The sequence below is a fragment of the Pseudophryne corroboree genome, chromosome 6 (assembly GCF_028390025.1).
Source record: "Pseudophryne corroboree isolate aPseCor3 chromosome 6, aPseCor3.hap2, whole genome shotgun sequence".
NCBI lineage: Eukaryota > Metazoa > Chordata > Amphibia > Anura > Myobatrachidae > Pseudophryne > Pseudophryne corroboree.
The window spans coordinates 125,457,552-125,477,145 of NC_086449.1; positions in this window are offsets into that span (position 1 = coordinate 125,457,552).

The window sequence follows — 19,594 nt, forward strand, 5'->3', positions numbered from 1 at the left end:
AGGGCCCAAGGACAATTCCATCGTGCACCTCTTTTTTCTTTAATTTATCTCTGCATCATGTGCTGTTTGGGGACTATTTTTTAAATCTGCCATCCTGTCTGACACTGCAGTGCCACTCCTAGATGGGCCAGGTGTTTGTGTCGGCCACTTGGGTCACTTAGCTTAGTCATCCAGCGACCTCGGTGCAAATTTTAGGACTAAAAATAATATTGTGAGGTGTGAGGTATTCAGAATAGCCTGGAAATGAGTGGAAATTATGGTTATTGAGGTTAATAATACTATGGGATCAAAATGACCCCCAAATTCTATGATTTAAGCTGTTTTTGAGGGTTTTTTGTAAAAAAAAAAAAAACACCCGAATCCGACAAAATATTTTCAGGGAGGTTTTGCCAAAACGCGTCCGAATCCAAAACACGGCCGCGGAACCAAAACCAAAACACAAACCCCGAAAAATTTCCGGTGCACATCACTAATATATATATATATATATATATGTATGTAAGACCCTGATGCACTTAGCCCCCATCAGGGTACAGAATATAGGGATAGCAATATGTGTGAGATACACGGAATAGGAACCACACAGCAGCTATTGGCACACACAGTCACATGTACAATGCAGAAATTATTACAGACAATAAAACTGCACTGGACTAGCAATACTAAGTAAAGCTATGTATGTATACAGATATAACAATGCACACTAAATACTGGATGTATATCACAGTATACTTGTATTAAATATCCCTATAGTTATGCACTTGTTCTTAACTAACACTGTCTAAACGACATGTAGAATACTTAAGTATCCTGTAAATGCCAGCGCTGATTATGCAGGCGGCTTTACAGAGGAGACAGTGCCCAGCAGTCCCAGAATCAGCGCAGCTCTGTGTAATGGCGCCCAAACGCTGACAGGGAGTGAGGGAGAGAGAGAGATGCAGCTCCGGGGCGGGAACATCTGCTGTAGATGGTGCCTGTGGCTGGGGGAGGGGCTACAGGTCAGAGTCTTATCCCCTCTGCTGGACTTCACCACCGGGTACTATGGAGCCTGTACTAATCGGATTTTAGTAAATCTGACCTGTGCTCCTTGCCCTGGTGGATATAGTGGGGTCCCTGCATGGCCACAGAGACCGCGACCGGATCTCGATTTCGGCGGTCCCGTCTGGGGGACCCTCTTACCTCCTCCCTATCGTGCGGCCACGCGATCCAGGAGAGCAGCAGCGGTATGTGTGCCTGATGAGACCGGAGCGCTTCCGCTGTAAGTACCCGGCAACTAGGGTGCTGTAATATACAGCGCCACTGGGAGAGGTAAGGGAGCCGCAGCACGATATGTCAGTATAACATATAGCACCAAGTGCCTATGCTGCGGCCTTTGAAGTTTTCTTTCTTGTCAGAAAAGCTCTTTTCAGGGCTGCCTAGCGCAGCCCTCACTGTTAGCTGCCTGCACTTCAGGCACCAACTTACAAACTGAGTTCCAGTGCCTGGAGGTGGGGATATAGAGGAGGCGGTGCAGTGCATCCTGGGAACAGTCAAAGCTTTATCCTGTTGGTGCTTCGGATCAAGATCCAACACTACACCCCCGATGTTATTCCCTGTGGAATACCAGTGTACCTCGCTGCAGAAAAGATAAAGATAAAGCAAGACTGAAAGAGCATAAGCAATAAAAAATTAAGCAATGACACGGTCATTATGACCAGGGGCATAGAGAGCCACGTCGGGCCCCGTTAAAGGGGTGTGTTAAGCCTGTGACTTAAATTTCAATGAGGTTTTTCATGTAACGAGGACACAGTGAGTGTTGTATGCTTTGTCGAAGTCAAAAATATTACATAGAGAAAACATACAGACTCCACACATTATGAGTCGCTATGCTTGCAAATACGCGCAGCGAACACAGCAATATATGGTAACATACGTATTTACACAGACATGTCACAAAGATACATTCAACACACATTTCATACAGCACATAAATTTATATATATCAAGCGCCAGACATCATAAAGTTTTAAATTATATAATGGAGTAACGTCATGTATGTGTATCATTGGAGAGGAGCAAGATGGACATGTCATGCTTGGTGTCAAAGTAACCAGATTAATGTGTAGATTCATTTGATGCCTGTTATTAAGTTGTAGCACATTGTCATGAGTAGATATGATTGAATGTAAGACTATAAAGCCACAATTCTGAAGAGAACAATGGTCATTCCATTTAAAGCATGTGGACAGGAAACTCAGGCCAGCCCTTTTGATGTCTTCAAGGTTTGCATATGAACTGACCAATGACTCATCATGAATGAGAAAGTTCCCTCCCCTAGACTAATAACAAGAGACCTGTGCACGCCCCCAACTCTCAGTGTATTGCTGAACACACACACACACACAGATGGCCCTTTTTGTCCCAGATGATGGTGGAGATGCTGTCTGTCCAGTGGCTGCATGATTTTACTGAGGGAGAGAGAGATAGAGAGAGAGAGATATGGAGTGGAGAGTGAGCATTTGAGCAAAATGTGGTAATTGTATTGCTGGCCGTGTCTGTATTTGAATTAGTTTGTACTAACTGCTTACTGTATAAATTGTAACCATGTAACTATATATATATACTGTACATTGTGATATATTGAATACATATCCTTTTAATAACAAATATATACATCAATGAGCTTTGGAACTCAGATAATGTGTGGGTGTATTGTTTTCTCTTATGGGATGCAGTGTTTTTTGCGATGTATAGCGCACATTCATAGCACATGGTAATAAGATGCGCAGGCGTCCACAGTATATAATAGAACTGGCATTTTAAATATTTGTTAGAAAGTAATTTGACTTCAATAGCTTCATTACTCAAAAACTATAGGAAAGCAAAGACACTCAAGATATTCATATGCCAACTATTGCAAACACAAAATAAGATCCGGAATACATATACAGCAATAGGAATTATATACATCACAAGCTGAGGGTGTGGCTTAATAAATTTGGCTTGCCTATGCCCTTTAACATAAAAATATTTTAACAATTAAATAATTGACATGGGGGGGGGGCCACGGGGGGAGGGGACCCGCTTTCTACTCTACTTGATCTGGAAGCAGGTCCCTCCTCCCCGGCCAGCACCTTCTTCCCAGTGTTATTTGGACTTAATTAAAAACAAATGGGGGAGAGGGTTCTCCAGTTATACTTTTAAAGGTTAAAAAGGTAAGTAAAGGACAAGAAATATAAACAGTAAATATGAATAAAAATAATAAATAAAAATAGAAATGAATAAAAATGAAATACAAATAACAATAAAGCCAATGCATTACACTATTTCAAGACTCAACCAAACAGATAAGTGTTAAAAGACTTGTGCACCACAACAACTTAAAGACTTATGCACCACATCTACATAAAGACTTATGCACCACATCTACATAAAAATTTCAAAAATAACATCCAAGTCTCGGACAGATGAATTACCAAACACGAAAAACACATACAGTAGAAATGGATAATGAAAGACGATTATAAACAGTTTCAGATAGAGACTGAATCTAAATAGCTTGAGAACGACGGTACTGTACGTATAGAGAAACTGTGTACAGGAATAGCAGACGTAGCTGTTTGTATATATTTATATATTTCTTGGGTGGTGGGGTGAGGGGAGCTCCGGTTACATAACAGTCATTACTGCTAATTATTATTTCTAATGATTCATCTTCACATCTAATTGTGCAGAAGATGAAATAGAAGCAGTGCATTGTGGGAGCAGCGTGACATATAGCTGGGCTCTGAGTGTGGAAGTGGTGTGTGTGTGTGTGTGTGTGTGTGTGTGTGTGTGTGTGTGTGTGTGTGTGTGTGTGTGTGTGTGTGTATGTGTTCGTGTGTGTGTGTTCTACACTGCAGCTATCTGTGTTTTAATAATACCTCAAAAATAAATACATATACCTTAGTGTCTTTGTGTGATATCATTGTATTTCTGTCTGTGACAATGTTGTTTCTGTGACAACTATCTTCATGTGTCTTTGAGAAATGCTGTTTCACCTGATCACATGTGTTTTATCCTGCTGTGTCTTTCAGGGACAGCTAACTGCTGCACTGAGTAACAGGCAGCCGCGTGTCTCAGTACCTGCTCTGTAGGCGTCTCATTGACAGATTTCTCTACCACTGTTTTGTGTGAAAAGAAGAGCTGTGCGCCGACCCCTGTGTTTTGGTATTAGATCTGTATCTCATTCGTGTTTTGGATCTGTATTTGGTTTCACCTGTATTTTGGTTTGGTTTTGGGTGTTTTTTTTTTAAATCATAAAAGCAGCTAAAATCACAGAATGTGGGCCTGTTTTTGTCCGTACGGTATTATTAACCTCAATAGCATTAATTTCCACTCATTTCCATTTAAGTTTGATCACCTCACAGCTCACAATATTGTTTTCATCCAGTTTAGGCCAAAAGGTTGCACTGAGGTAGCTGGATGACTAAACTAAGCGACAGCAGTGGGTGGCACAAACTTGTGGCAGTTCAACTTCCAACATGGCACATCTAGGAAACAGAATGGCACTGCAGTGGCAGACAGGGTCGCAGTTAATAAACTATAAAAGTGTTTGACGTCAGCAATGCTCCAACAGTACAAAATAAAAGTGGTGCAAGATGATATTGTGCTTGGGCCCTCCCACCCACCCTTATGTTGTATATATTAAACAGGATATGCAAAGTTTAACAAACCAATCACTTCAGTGACATGGACTGCCACTTGATTGTTTTTTTTTGGGCCTCCACAACTGTTGGCAATGATATCTACATACACAGACTGGCTCTATATAGGCAAGATATCATCATCATCATAATCATCATCATCAGATTCCTCATCCCCATCAGTCTGTATATCATCTTCTTCACACAATATTAGTTTGTCGTCGCTGGAATCCATCATTACCGGTGCCTTTCTTTTAATGTAATTGTCAGTAAAGGTCAGTAAAGGTCTTCCTCATGGAAATTGAAATTCATTTTGATGTACATCATCTTTTCCGATTTTGGGGAAGTAACCTCCTACGCTGATCGCTGACAAGGTTCCCGGGTGCGCTGAAAACTCTTTCTGAGTACACACTGAAGGTTGGGCAACTTTAGTAAAGAAAAGTCAGTCTATGCAAGAGCCTCCAAATGACCTTCTTGTTCCTGCCAGTAGTGAAACAAACTGTCTGAAATGCCTATTTGGATGCTATCACTAAAATAATCATCAACCATGAATATTACACTGCAGTACAGCCTGCAGTGTCACAGTTATTGTATGAAATATTACACTGCGGTATGGCCTGCAGTGTCACAGTAACTGTATGAATATTACACTGTGGTATTGCCCACAGTGTCACAATACTTGTATAAAATTGCAATACAACCTGCAGTGTCAAACAATATGTGTATGAATATCTTATTACTGTATGACATGCAGTGTCACAATACTTGTATGAATATTACACTGCGGTATGAATGACTTACAGCGTCACAATACTTTTATGAACAATACACTGCAGTATGAATGACCTACAGTATCACAACACTTTTATGAATATTACGCTGCGGTATGAATGATCTATAGCATCACAATCTTTGTTTGAATATTAAACTGTGGTATGGCCAGCAGTGTCACAGTGCACAACTCAAAAACAGCTGTATGCAGGCTTGGACTGGCCCACAGGGGTACTGGGGAAACGACCGGTGGGCCCCACTGCCTGGGGGCCCACCTCCTGCTCTAAGGATCAGGTTCCAGACTGTGCACTTGAATTATACATTATACATATGTTATCTTATACTGGACTATGGCATATTTTCTACAGTGCATTGCTGTTATTAATATGTTATTTCTCTGACGTCCTAGTGGATGCTGGGAACTCCGTAAGGACCATGGGGAATAGCGGGCTCCGAAGGAGACTGGGCACTCTAAGAAAGAATTAGGACTACCTGGTGTGCACTGGCTCCTCCCTCTATGCCCCTCCTCCAGACCTCAGTTAGAATCTGTGCCCGGCTCGAGCTGGTTGCACACTAGGGGCTCTCCTGAGCTTCTAGTAAAGAAAGTATTTATTAGGTTTTTTATTTTCATTGAGATCTTCTGGCAACAGACTCACTGCAACGAGGGACTTAGGGGAGAGAAGCGAACCTACCTGCTTGCAGCTAGCTTGGGCTTCTAGGCTACTGGACACCATTAGCTCCAGAGGGATCGAACACAGGCCCAGCCTCGGTCGTCCGGTCCCGGAGCCGCGCCGCCGTCCCCCTTGCAGAGCCAGAAGCATGAAGATCTTCACGGAAATCGGCGGCTGAAGACTCCGGTCTTCATTAAGGTAGCGCACAGCACTGCAGCTGTGCGCCATTGCTCCCTGTGCACACCACATACTCCGGTCACTGATGGGTGCAGGGCGCTGGGGGGGGCGCCCTGGGCAGCAATTAGAGTACCTTAAAGTGGCTAATCACACATAATATAGCCTAAGAAGCTATATATGTGTAAAATACCCCTGCCACATTATTATTATAAAAGCGGGAGAAGTCCGCCGAAAAAGGGGCGGGGCTATCTCCCTCAGCACACTGGCGCCATTTCCTCTCACAGCTCCGCTGGAAGGACGCTCCCCAGGCACTCCCCTGCAGTTTCCAGGCTCAATAGGGTAAAAAAGAGAGGGGGGGCGCTAAATTTAGGCGCAAATACTATATATATAGCGGCTATAGGGTAAATCACTTGTGTAGTGTAACTCCCTGCATTATATAGCGCTGTGGTGTGTGCTGGCATACTCTCTCTCTGTCTCCCCAAAGGACTTTGTGGGGTCCTGTCCTCAGTCAGAGCATTCCCTGTGTGTGTGCGGTGTGTCGGTACGGCTGTGTCGACATATTTGATGAGGAGGCTTATGTGGAGGCGGAGCAGGTGCCGATAAATGTGATGTCACCCCCTGCGGGGTCGACACCTGAGTGGATGGATATGTGGAAGGAATTACGCGACAGTGTCAACTCCTTACATAAAAGGTTTGACGACATAGCAGATGTGGGACAGCCGGCTTCTCAGCCCGTGCCTGCCCAGGCGTCTCAAAAGCCATCAGGGGCTCAAAAACGCCCGCTACCTCAGATGGCTGACACAGATGTTGACACGGATACTGACTCCAGTGTCGACGACGATGAGACTAGTGTACATTCCAACAGAGCCACCTGTTACATGATTACGGCAATGAAAAATGTGTTGCACATTTCTGACATTAACCCAGGTACCACAAAAAAGGGTATTATGTTTGGGGAGAAAAAGCAACCAATGGTTTTTCCCCCATCTGATGAGTTGAATGAAGTGTGTGAAGAAGCATGGGCTTCCCCCGATAAGAAATTAGTGATTTCTAAAAAGTTGCTAATGGCGTACCCTTTCCCGCCAGAGGACAGGATACGTTGGGAGACATCCCCTAGGGTGGATAAAGCGCTCACACGCTTGTCAAAGAAGGTGGCACTACCGTCTCAGGATACGGCCGCCTTAAAGGAGCCTGCGGATAGAAAGCAGGAGGCTATCCTGAAGTCTGTATATACACACTCAGGTATTATACTGAGACCGGCTATTGCTTCAGCATGGATGTGCAGTGCTGCTGCTGCGTGGTCAGATTCCCTGTCTGATAACATTGATACCCTCGACAGGGACACTATATTGCTAACCATAGAGCATATTAAAGACGCAGTCTTATACATGAGAGATGCACAGAGGGATATTTGCCAGCTGGCATCTAGAATTAATGCAATGTCCATTTCTGCCAGGAGAGGATTGTGGACTCGGCAGTGGACAGGTGATGCAGATTCTAAAAGGCACATGGAGGTTTTGCCTTACAAAGGTGAGGAATTGTTTGGGGACGGTCTCTCGGACCTCGTTTCCACAGCAACAGCTGGTAAGTCGACATTTTTACCCCATGTTCCCTCACAGCCAAAGAAAGCACCGTATTATCAGGTACAGTCCTTTCGGCCCCAGAAAGGCAAGCGGGTTAAAGGCGCGTCTTTTCTGCCCAGAGGCAGAGGTAGAGGGAAAAAGCTGCACCATACAGCCACTTCCCAAGAACAAAAGTCCTCTCCCGCTTCCTCTAAGTCCACCGCATGACGCTGAGGCTCCACAGGCGGAGCCAGGTGCGGTGGGGGCCCGTCTCCGGAACTTCAGCGACCAGTGGGCTCGCTCACGGGTGGATCCCTGGATTCTACAAGTGGTATCTCAGGGGTACAAGCTGGAATTCGAGACGTCTCCCCCTCGCAGTTTCCTCAAATCAGCCTTGCCAACAGCTCCCCCAGACAGGGAGGCAGTGCTGGAGGCGATTCACAAGCTGTATTCTCAGCAGGTGATAATCAAGGTACCCCTCCTTCAACATGGACGGGGTTACTATTCCACAATGTTTGTGGTACCGAAACCGGACGGTTCGGTGAGACCCATTTTAAATTTGAAATCCTTGAACACTTATATAAGAAGGTTCAAGTTCAAAATGGAATCGCTCAGGGCGGTTATTGCAAGCCTGGACGAAGGGGATTACATGGTATCACTGGACATCAAGGATGCTTACCTGCATGTCCCCATTTACCCTCCTCACCAGGAGTACCTCAGATTTGTGGTACAGGACTGTCATTACCAATTCCAGACGTTGCCGTTTGGTCTGTCCACGGCACCGAGGGTATTTACCAAGGTAATGGCCGAAATGATGATACTCCTTCGGAAAAAGGGAGTTTTAATTATCCCGTACTTGGACGATCTCCTTATAAAGGCGAGGTCCAGGGAGCAGTTGTTGGTCGGCGTAGCACTATCTCGGGAAGTGCTACAACAGCACGGCTGGATTCTGAATATTCCAAAGTCACAGCTGGTTCCTACAACGCGTCTACTGTTCCTGGGGATGGTTCTGGACACAGACCAGAAAAAAGTGTTTCTCCCGGAGGAGAAAGCCAAAGAGTTGTCATCTCTAGTCAGAGACCTCCTGAAACCAAAACAGGTGTCGGTGCATCACTGCACGCGAGTCCTGGGAAAGATGGTAGCTTCCTACGAAGCAATTCCATTTGGCAGGTTCCATGCAAGGATCTTTCAGTGGGATCTGTTGGACAAGTGGTCCGGATCGCATCTTCAGATGCATCGGCTGATAACCCTGTCTCCAAGGACCAGGGTGTCTCTGCTGTGGTGGCTGCAGAGTGCTCATCTTCTAGAGGGCCGCAGTTTTGGCATACAGGACTGGGTCCTGGTGACCACGGATGCCAGCCTTCGAGGCTGGGGGGCAGTCACACAGGGAAGAAACTTCCAAGGACTATGGTCAAGCCAGGAGACTTCCCTACACATAAATATTCTGGAACTAAGGGCCATTTACAATGCCCTAAGTCAGGCAAGACCCCTGCTTCAACACCAGCCGGTGCTGATCCAGTCAGACAACATCACGGCGGTAGCCCATGTAAACCGACAGGGCGGCAAAAGAAGCAGGTTGGCGATGGCAGAAGCCACAAGGATTCTCCGATGGGCGGAAAATTACGTGAAAGCACTGTCAGCAGTGTTCATTCCGGGAGTGGACAACTGGGAAGCAGACTTCCTCAGCAGGCACGACCTCCACCCGGGAGAGTGTCTTCAAAATGATTGTAAACCGTTGGGAAAGGCCACAGGTGGACATGATGGCGTCCCGCCTCAACAAAAAACTAAAAAGATATTGCGCCAGGTCAAGGGACCCTCAGGCGATAGCTGTGGACGCTCTAGTGACACCGTGGGTGTACCAGTCGGTTTATGTGTTCCCTCCTCTGCCTCTCATACCCAAGGTACTGAGAATAATAAGAAGGAGAGGAGTAAGAACTATACTCGTGGTTCCGGATTGGCCAAGAAGAGCTTGGTACCCAGAACTTCAAGAAATGATCTCAGAGGACCCATGGCCTCTGCCGCTCAGACAGGACCTGCTGCAGCAGGGGCCCTGTCTGTTCCAAGACTTACCGTGGCTGCGTTTGACGGCATGGCGGTTGAACACCGGATCCTAAAAGAAAAGGGCATTCCCGAGGAAGTCATTCCTACACTGATTAAAGCTAGGAAAGATGTGACCGCAAAACATTATCACCGCATATGGCGGAAATATGTTGCTTGGTGTGAGGCCAGGAAGGCCCCAACGGAGGAATTTCAGCTAGGTTGATTTCTGCACTTCCTACAGTCAGGGGTGACTATGGGCCTAAAATTGGGTTCCATTAAGGTCCAGATTTCAGCTCTGTCGATTTTCTTCCAAAAAGAACTGGCTTCACTGCCTGAAGTTCAGACTTTTGTAAAGGGGGTGCTGCATATTAAGCCCCCTTTTGTGCCCCCAGTGGCACCTTGGGATCTCAACGTGGTGTTGGATTTCCTAAAGTCGCATTGGTTTGAGCCACTTAAAACCGTGGAGATAAAGTACCTCACGTGGAAGGTGGTCATGCTGTTGGCCTTGGCGTCGGCCAGGCGTGTATCAGAATTGGCGGCTTTGTCATGTAAAAGCCCTTATCTGATTTTTCATATGGATAGGGCGGAATTGAGGACTCGCTCCCAATTCCTTCCTAAGGTGGTATCAGCTTTTCATGTGAACCAACCTATTGTGGTGCCTGCGGCTACTCGGGACTTGGAGGATTCCAAGTTTCTGGACGTAGTCAGGGCCCTGAAAAATAAGATTTTACTTACCGATAAATCTATTTCTCGTAGTCCGTAGTGGATGCTGGGGACTCCGTCAGGACCATGGGGAATAGCGGCTCCGCAGGAGACAGGGCACAAAAAGTAAGCTTTTAGGATCACATGGTGTGTACTGGCTCCTCCCCCTATGACCCTCCTCCAAGCCTCAGTTAGGTACTGTGCCCGGACGAGCGTACACAATAAGGAAGGATCTTGAATCCCGGGTAAGACTCATACCAGCCACACCAATCACACCGTACAACCTGTGATTTGAACCCAGTTAACAGTATGATAACAACGAAGGAGCCTCTGAAAAGATGGCCCACAACAATAACAACCCGATTTTTGTAACAATAATTATGTACAAGTAATGCAGACAATCCGCACTTGGGATGGGCGCCCAGCATCCACTACGGACTACGAGAAATAGATTTATCGGTAAGTAAAATCTTATTTTCTCTAACGTCCTAGTGGATGCTGGGGACTCCGTCAGGACCATGGGGATTATACCAAAGCTCCCAAACGGGCGGGAGAGTGCGGATGACTCTGCAGCACCGAATGAGAGAAACTCCAGGTCCTCCTCAGCCAGGGTATCAAATTTGTAGAATTTTACAAACGTGTTCCCCCCTGACCACGTAGCTGCTCGGCAAAGTTGTAAAGCCGAGACCCCTCGGGCAGCCGCCCAAGATGAGCCCACCTTCCTTGTGGAATGGGCATTTACAGATTTTGGCTGTGGCAGGCCTGCCACAGAATGTGCAAGCTGAATTGTACTACAAATCCAACGAGCAATAGTCTGCTTAGAAGCAGAAGCACCCAGCTTTTTGGGTGCATACAATATAAACAGCAAGTCAGACTTTCTGACGCCAGCCGTCCTGGAATTATATATATATATATATATATATATATATTTATTTTCAGGGCCCTGACAACGTCTAGCAACTTGGAGTCCTCCAAGTCCCTAGTAGCCGCAGGCACCACAATAGGTTGTTTCAGGTGAAACGCTGACACCACCTTAGGAAGAAACTGGGGACAAGTCCGCAGTTCTGCCCTGTCCGAATGGAAAATCAAATATGGGCTTTTGTAAGACAAAGCCGTCAATTCTGACAATCGCCTGGCCGAGGCCAGGGCCAACAGCATGGTCACTTTCCATGTGAGATATTTCAAATCCACAGATTTGAGCGGTTCAAACCAATATGATTTGAGGAATCCCAACACTACGTTGAGATCCCACGGTGCCACTGGAGGCACAAAAGGGGCTGTATATGCAATACTCCCTTGACAAACGTCTGGACTTCAGGAACCGAAGCCAATTCTTTCTGGAAGAAAATCTACAGGGCCGAAACTTGAACCTTAATGGACCCCAATTTGAGGCTCATAGACACTCCTGTTTGCAGGAAGTGCAGAAATCGACCTAGTTGAAATTTCTTCGTGGGGCCTTCCTGGCCTCACCCACGCAACATATTTTCACCACATGTGGTGATAACGTTGTGCGGTCACCTCCTTCCTGGCTTTGACCAGGGTAGGTATGACCTCTTCCGAAATGCCTTTTCCCTTAGGATCCGGCGTTCAAACGCCATGCCGTCAAACGCAGCCGCGGTAAGTCTTGGAACAGACATGGTACTTGCTGAAGCAAGTCCCTTCTTAGCTCCCGAGGCCATTAGTCCTCTGTGAGCATCTCTTGAAGTTCCGGGTACCAAGTCCCTCTTGGCCAATCCGGAGCCACGAGTATAGTTCTTACTCCTCTACGTCTTATAATTCTCAATACCTTGGTTATGAGAAGCAGAGGAGGGAACACATACACCGACTGTTACACCCACGGTGTTACCAGGACGTCCACAGCTATCGCCTGAAGGTCTCGTGACCTGGCGCAATACCTGTCCCGTTTTTTGTTCGGGCGGGACGCCATCATGTCCACCTTTGGTCTTTCCCAACGGTTCACAATCATGCGGAAAACTTCCCGATGAAGTTCCCACTCTCCCGGGTGGAGGTCGTGCCTGCTGAGGAAGTCTGCTTCCCAGTCGTCCACTCCCGGAATGAACACTGCTGACAGTGCTATCACATGATTTTCCGCCTAGCGAAAAATCCTTGCAGTTTTGCCACTGCCCTCCTGCTTCTTGTGCCGCCCTTTCTGTTTACGTGGGCGACTGCCGTGATGTTATCCCACTGGATCAATACCGGCTGACCTTGAAGCAGAGGTCTTGCTAAGCTTGGAGCATTATAAATTTGCTCTTAGCTCCAGTATATTTATGTGGAGAGAATTCTCCAGACTTGATCACACTCCCTGGAAATTTTTTCCCTGTGTGACTGCTCCCCAGCCTCTCAGGCTGGCCTCCGTGGTCACCAGCATCCAATCCTGAATGCCGAATCTGCGGCCCTCTAGAAGATGAGCACTCTGTAATCACCACAGGAGAGACACCCTTGTCCTTGGATATAGGGTTATCCGCTGATGCATCTGAAGATGCGATCCGGACCATTTGTCCAGCAGATCCCACTGAAGAGTTCTTGCGTGAAATCTGCCGAATGGAATCGCTTCGTAATAAGCCACCATTTTTACCAGGACTCTTGTGCAATGATGCACTGACACTTTTCCTGGTTTTAGGAGGATCCCGATTAGCTCGGATAACTCCCTGGCTTTCTCCTCTGGGAGAAACACCTTTTTCTGGACTGTGTCCAGAATCATCCCTAGGACCAGCAGACGTGTCGTCGGAACAACTGCGGTTTTGGAATATTTAGAATCCACCCGTGCTGTCGTAGAACTACTTGAGATAGTGCTACTCCGACCTCCAACTGTTCTCTGGACCTTGTTCTTATCAGGAGGTCGTCCATTTTCTTTGAAGACGAATCCTCATTTCGGTCATTACCTTGGTAAGGACCCGGGGTGCCTTGGACAATCCAACGGCATCGTCTGAAACTGATAGTGACAGTTCTGTACCACGAACCTGAGGTACCCTTGGTGAGAAAGGCAAATTTTGGGACATGGAGGTAAGCATCCCTGATGTCCCGGGACACCATATAGTCCCCTTCTTCCCGGTTCGCTATCACTGCTCTGAGTGACTGCATCTGGATTTGAACCTTCGTAAGTGTTCAAATATTTCAGATTTAGAATAGGTCTCACCTAGCCTTCTGGCTTCAGTACCACCATATAGTGTGGAATAATACCCCTTTCCTTGTTGTAGGAGGGGTAATTTTATTATCACCTGCTGGGAATACAGCTTGTGAATTGTTTTCAATACTGCCTCCCTGTCGGAGGGAGACATTGGTACAGCAGACTACAGGAACCTGCGAGGGGGAAACGTCTCGACATTCCAATCTGTACCCCTTGGATACTACTTGTAGGATCCAGGGGTCCTGTACGGTCCCAGCGTCATGCTGAGAACTTGGTAGAAGCGGTGGAGGGCTTCTGTTCCTGGGAATGGGTTGCCTGCTGCAGTCTTCTTCCCTTTCCTCTATCCCTGGGCAGATATGACTCTTATAGGGACGAAAGGACTGAGGCTGAAAAGACGGTGTCTTTTTCTGCAGAGATGTGACTTAGGGTAAAAAACGGTGGATTTTCCAGCAGTTGCCGTGGCCACCAGGTCCCATGGACCGACCCCAAATAATTCCTCCCCTTTATACGGCAATACATCTTTGTGCCGTTTGGAATCTGCATCACCTGACCACTGTCGTGTCCATAAACATCTTCTTGCAGATATGGACATCGCATTTACTCTTGATGCCAGAGTGCAAATATCCCTCTGCGCATCTCGCATATATAGAAATGCATCCTTTAAATGCTCTATAGTCAATAAAATACTGTCCCTGTCAAGGGTATCAATATTTTTAGTCAGGGAATCCGACCAAGCCACCTCAGCTCTGCACATCCAGGCTGATGCGATCGCTGGTCGCAGTATAACACCAGCATGTGTGTGTATACTTTTTAGGATATTTTCCAGCCTCCTATCAGCTGGCTCCTTAAGTACGGCCCTATCTGTAGATGGTACCGCCACTTGTTCTGATAAGCATGTGAGCGCCTTATCCACCCTAAGGGGTGTTTCCCAACGCGCCCTAACTTCTGGCGGGAAAGGGTATACCGCCAATAATTTTCTATCGGGGGAAACCCACGCATCATCACACACTTCATTTAATTTATCTGATTCAGGAAAAACTACAGGTAGTTTTTTTCACATCCCACATAATACCCTTTTTTGTGGTACTTGTAGTATCAGAAATATGTAACACCTCCTTCATTGCCCTTAACGTGTGGCCCTAAAGGAAAATACGTTTGTTTCTTCACCGTCGACACTGAAATCAGTGTCCGTGTCTGGGTCTGTGTCGACCGACTGAGGTAAATGGGCGTTTTACAGCCCCTGACGGTGTTTGAGACGCCTGGACAGGTACTAATTTGTTCGCCGGCCGTCTCATGTCGTCAACCGGTTTGCAGCGTGTTGACATTATCACGTAATTCCATAAATAAGCCATCCATTCCGGTGTCGACTCCCTAGAGAGTGACATCACCATTACAGGCAATTTGCTCCGCCTCCTCACCAACATTTTCCTCATACATGTCGACACACACGTACCGACATACAGCACACACATAGGGAATGCTCTGATAGAGGACAGGACCCACTAGCCCTTTGGGGAGACAGAGGGAGAGTTTGCCAGCACACACCAAAACGCTATAATTATACAGGGACAACCTTTATATAAGTGTTCCTCCCTTATAGCATTTTAATATATATTCATATCGCCAAATCAGTGCCCCCCCTCTCTGTTTTAACCCTGTTTCTGTAGTGCAGTGCAGGGGAGAGCATGGGAGCCTTCCCACCAGCATTTCTGTGAGGGAAAATGGCGCTGTGTGCTGAGGAGAATAGGCCCCGCCCCCTTTTCGGCGGGCTTCTTCTCCAGAGTCTGTGATATCTGGCAGGGGTTAAATACATCCATATAGCCTCAAGGGCTATATGTGATGTATTTTTCGCCATACAGGTATTATACATTGCTGCCCAGGGCGCCCCCCCCCCCGCGCCCTGCACCCTCCGTGACCGCTGTGTGAAGTGTGCTGACAACAATGGCGCACAGCTGCAGTGCTGTGCGCTACCTGATGAAGACTGAAAGTCTTCTGCCGCCTGGTTCCGGACCTCTTCAATCTTCAGCATCTGCAAGGGGGGTCGGCGGCGCGGCTCCGGGACGAACCCCAGGGCGAGACCTGTGTTCCGACTCCCTCTGGAGCTAATGGTGTCCAGTAGCCTAAGAAGCCAATCCATCCTGCACGCAGGTGAGTTCACTTCTCTCCCCTAAGTCCCTCGATGCAGTGAGCCTGTTGCCAGCAGGACTCACTGAAAATAAAGAACCTAAAAACTTTTTCTAAGCAACTCTTTAAGAGAGCCACCTAGATTGCACCCTGCTCGGACGGGCACAAAAACCTAACTGAGGCTTGGAGGAGGGTCATAGGGGGAGGAGCCAGTACACACCATGTGATCCTAAAAGCTTACTTTTTGTGCCCTGTCTCCTGCGGAGCCGCTATTCCCCATGGTCCTGACGGAGTCCCCAGCATCCACTAGGACGTTAGAGAAATATATGTTTCCAGGACGGCTAGAGTCAGAAAAACTGACTCGCTATTTATCCTGTATGCACCCAACAAGCTGGGTGCTCCTGCTTCAAAGCAGACTATTGCTCGCTGGATCTGTAGCACGATTCAACTTGCACATTCGGCGGCTGGACTGCCGCATCCTAAATCTGTAAAAGCCCATTCCACGAGGAAGGTGGGCTCTTCTTGGGCGGCTGCCCGAGGGATCTCGGCTTTACAACTTTGCCGAGCTGCTACTTGGTCGGGTTCAAACACGTTTGCAAAATTCTACAAGTTTGATACCCTGACTGCAGGGCCGGTGCTAGGGTGTTCGGCGCCCCCCTGCAAACTATAAATTTGCGCCCTCCCATATTCCTTTGGCGCGCGCCGGGAAAAGGGGTGTGGTCTCACAAGTAAGGGGCATGGCCACACAATAGTACCCCCATTTAAAATTACGCCACAATGTAGCACAATCTTATTAATCTTATACGTAATGCCCCACCTGTAGTAGTAGCGTCCTTATATGTAATGCACCCCAGAAACAGTAGCATACTTATACATAATGCCCCCCAGTAGTAGTAGTGTCCTTATACATAATGCCCCCCAGTAGTAGTAGTGTCCTTATACATAATGCCCCCCCAGTAGTAGTAGCATCCTTACACATAATCCCCCCAGTAGTAGTAGCATCCTTATACATAATGCCCCCCCCCCGTAGTAGTAGTGTCCTTATACATAATGCCCCCCAGTAGTAGTAGCGTCCTTATACGTAGTGCACCCCCAGTAGTAGACGCGTCCTTATACGTAATACCCCCCCAGTAGTAGTAGCGTCCTTATACGTAGTGCACCCCCATTAGTAGAAGCGTCCTTATACGTAATTCCCCCCTAGAAGTAGTAGCGTCCTTATACGTAATGCCCCCCCAGTAGTAGTAGTGTCCTTATACGTAGTGCACCCCCAGTAGTAGTAGTGTCCTTATACGTAGTGCACCCCCAGTAGTAGTAGCGTCCTTATACGTAATGTCCCCCCAGTAGTAGTAACGTCCTTATACGTAATGCCCTCCGAGTAGTAGTAGCGTTCTTATACGTAATGCGCCCCCAGTAGTAGTACTGTCCTTATACATAATGCTCCGCGCAGTAGTAGCATCCTTATACGTAATGCCCTCCCCCCAGTAGTAGCATTGTTATACGTAATGCCCTGCCAGTAATAGTAGCGCCCTTATACATAATGCCCCCAAGTAGTAGTATCGTCCTTATACGTAATGCCCCCCCCCAGTAGTAGTAGCGTCCTTATACGTAGTGCACCCCAGTAGTAGTATCGTCCTTATACGTAATGCCCCCCCCAGTAGTAGTAGCGTACTTTTACGTAATGCCCCCCCCCAGTAGTAGTAGCGTTCTTACATGTAATGCCCCCCCCAGTAGTAGCATCGTTATACGTAATGCCCCCCCAGTAGTAGCGTCCATAAAGCGCGCGCACAGACATACCTCACACACACACACACACACACACACACACACACACACACACACACACACACAATTCACACATATATACACACACATACACACTCACCATATACACACACACACACTTCTCTCTCACCCTCCACTTACCTAAGCCAGTCTCCCTCTGTACAGCAGCCTGGTCCATGTAGCTCCGCCCCCTTCTGGACCGTTTAGCCACGCCCCTTCCGTCCCGTGTAGCTCCGCCCCCTTCTGCCCCGTACTCGGCGCTGTCACACAGCACAGGTGAGGTGAGGTGAGGGGAGGGAGGAGGCTTTTCATGCTGCAGGTGCCCGCTGCCAGTGCCTGTCATACAGTGACAGACACAGCACTGGCAGCAGCAGCAGCAGGAGGGGGGACAGGACGGCACAGCAGGGAAGGGATGCAGCAGGGGAAGCGCCTATCCGTCCCAGCGCCTCCCTGCACTGCATCCCTTCGCTGAGCGGGTAGCGCCGGGCCTGCCTGGCTGAGGAGGACCTTGAGTTTGCTCATTCGGTGCTGCAGAGTCATCCGCACTCTCCCGCCCATTTGGGAGCTTTGGTATAATCCCCATGGTCCTTACGGAGTTCCCAGCATCCACTAGGACGTCAGAGAAAATAAGAATTTACTCACCGGTAATTCTATTTCTCGTAGTCCGTAGTGGATGCTGGTCGCCCATCCCAAGTGCGGATTGTCTGCAATACTTGTATATAGTTATTGCCTAACTAAAGGGTTATTGTTTGGAGCCATCTATTCGAGAGGCTCAGTTGTTGTTCATACTGTTAACTGGGTATAGTATCACGAGTTGTACGGTGTGATTGGTGTGGCTGGTATGAGTCTTACCCGGGATTCCAAATCCTTTCTTTATTGTGTCAGCTCTTCCGGGCACAGTTTCCCTAACTGAGGTCTGGAGGAGGGGCATAGAGGGAGGAGCCAGTGCACACCAGGTAGTCCTAATTCTTTCTTAGAGTGCCCAGTCTCCTTCGGAGCCCGCTATTCCCCATGGTCCTTACGGAGTTCCCAGCATCCACTACGGACTATGAGAAATAGAATTACCGGTGAGTAAATTCTTATTTAATCTGGTATATTATCATGCATGCAGCAGCTGAATTTACTGTATATATTTATGAAGGGGCCCAAAAGTTGCACTTTCTAATGGTTAGTCAAACCAATGAGGTGGCAGGCCACACACCGTCTGGACTGGCCACGCCTCTAAACATGGGCCCCTACCACTGCATTTCCCTGGTGGGCCCTACATGCCCCAGTCCGACACTGGCTGTATGTCCGTGATTTGCGTGGCATACAGCCAGCCATGTGTCATACTTGGCAACTCTCCCTGATTGTCAGGGAGACTCACTGACATAGCAGCAATCTCCCCACTTCCCTGAGGGGTTTACCAATCTCCCTGATTGCACCTAACCCACATTATGTAGCTGTTATATTCTTGGGGAAAAAAGAAGAAATCAGAGATTCATACAGTACATTCAAAGTGAATCATCAGTGCCCTTTCCCTGCATTGGTTATAAGGCACAATGAACCCTATGGCTACATGTATTTTTCAATAAGGTTTCTCGTGGCAACTTATATGGATCCTCTTTTAAAACACAATACACGGGCAGGCCCTGAAAAATATCAGTGTCTTTTCTAGAGATGAGCGGGTTCGGTTCCTCGGAATCCGAACCCGCCCGAACTTCATTTTTTTTTACACGGGGCCGAGCGACTCGGATCTTCCCGCCTTGCTCGGTTAACCCGAGCGCGCCCGAACGTCATCATCCCGCTGTCGGATTCTCGCGAGGCTCGGATTCTATCGCGAGACTCGGATTCTATATAAGGAGCCGCGCGTCGCCGCCATTTTCACACGTGCATTGAGATTCATAGGGAGAGGACGTGGCTGGCGTCCTCTCCGTTTATAGAGAAGAGAGTGAGACTAGAGTAGAGAGAGACACAGCAGTAATTTTGGGGAGC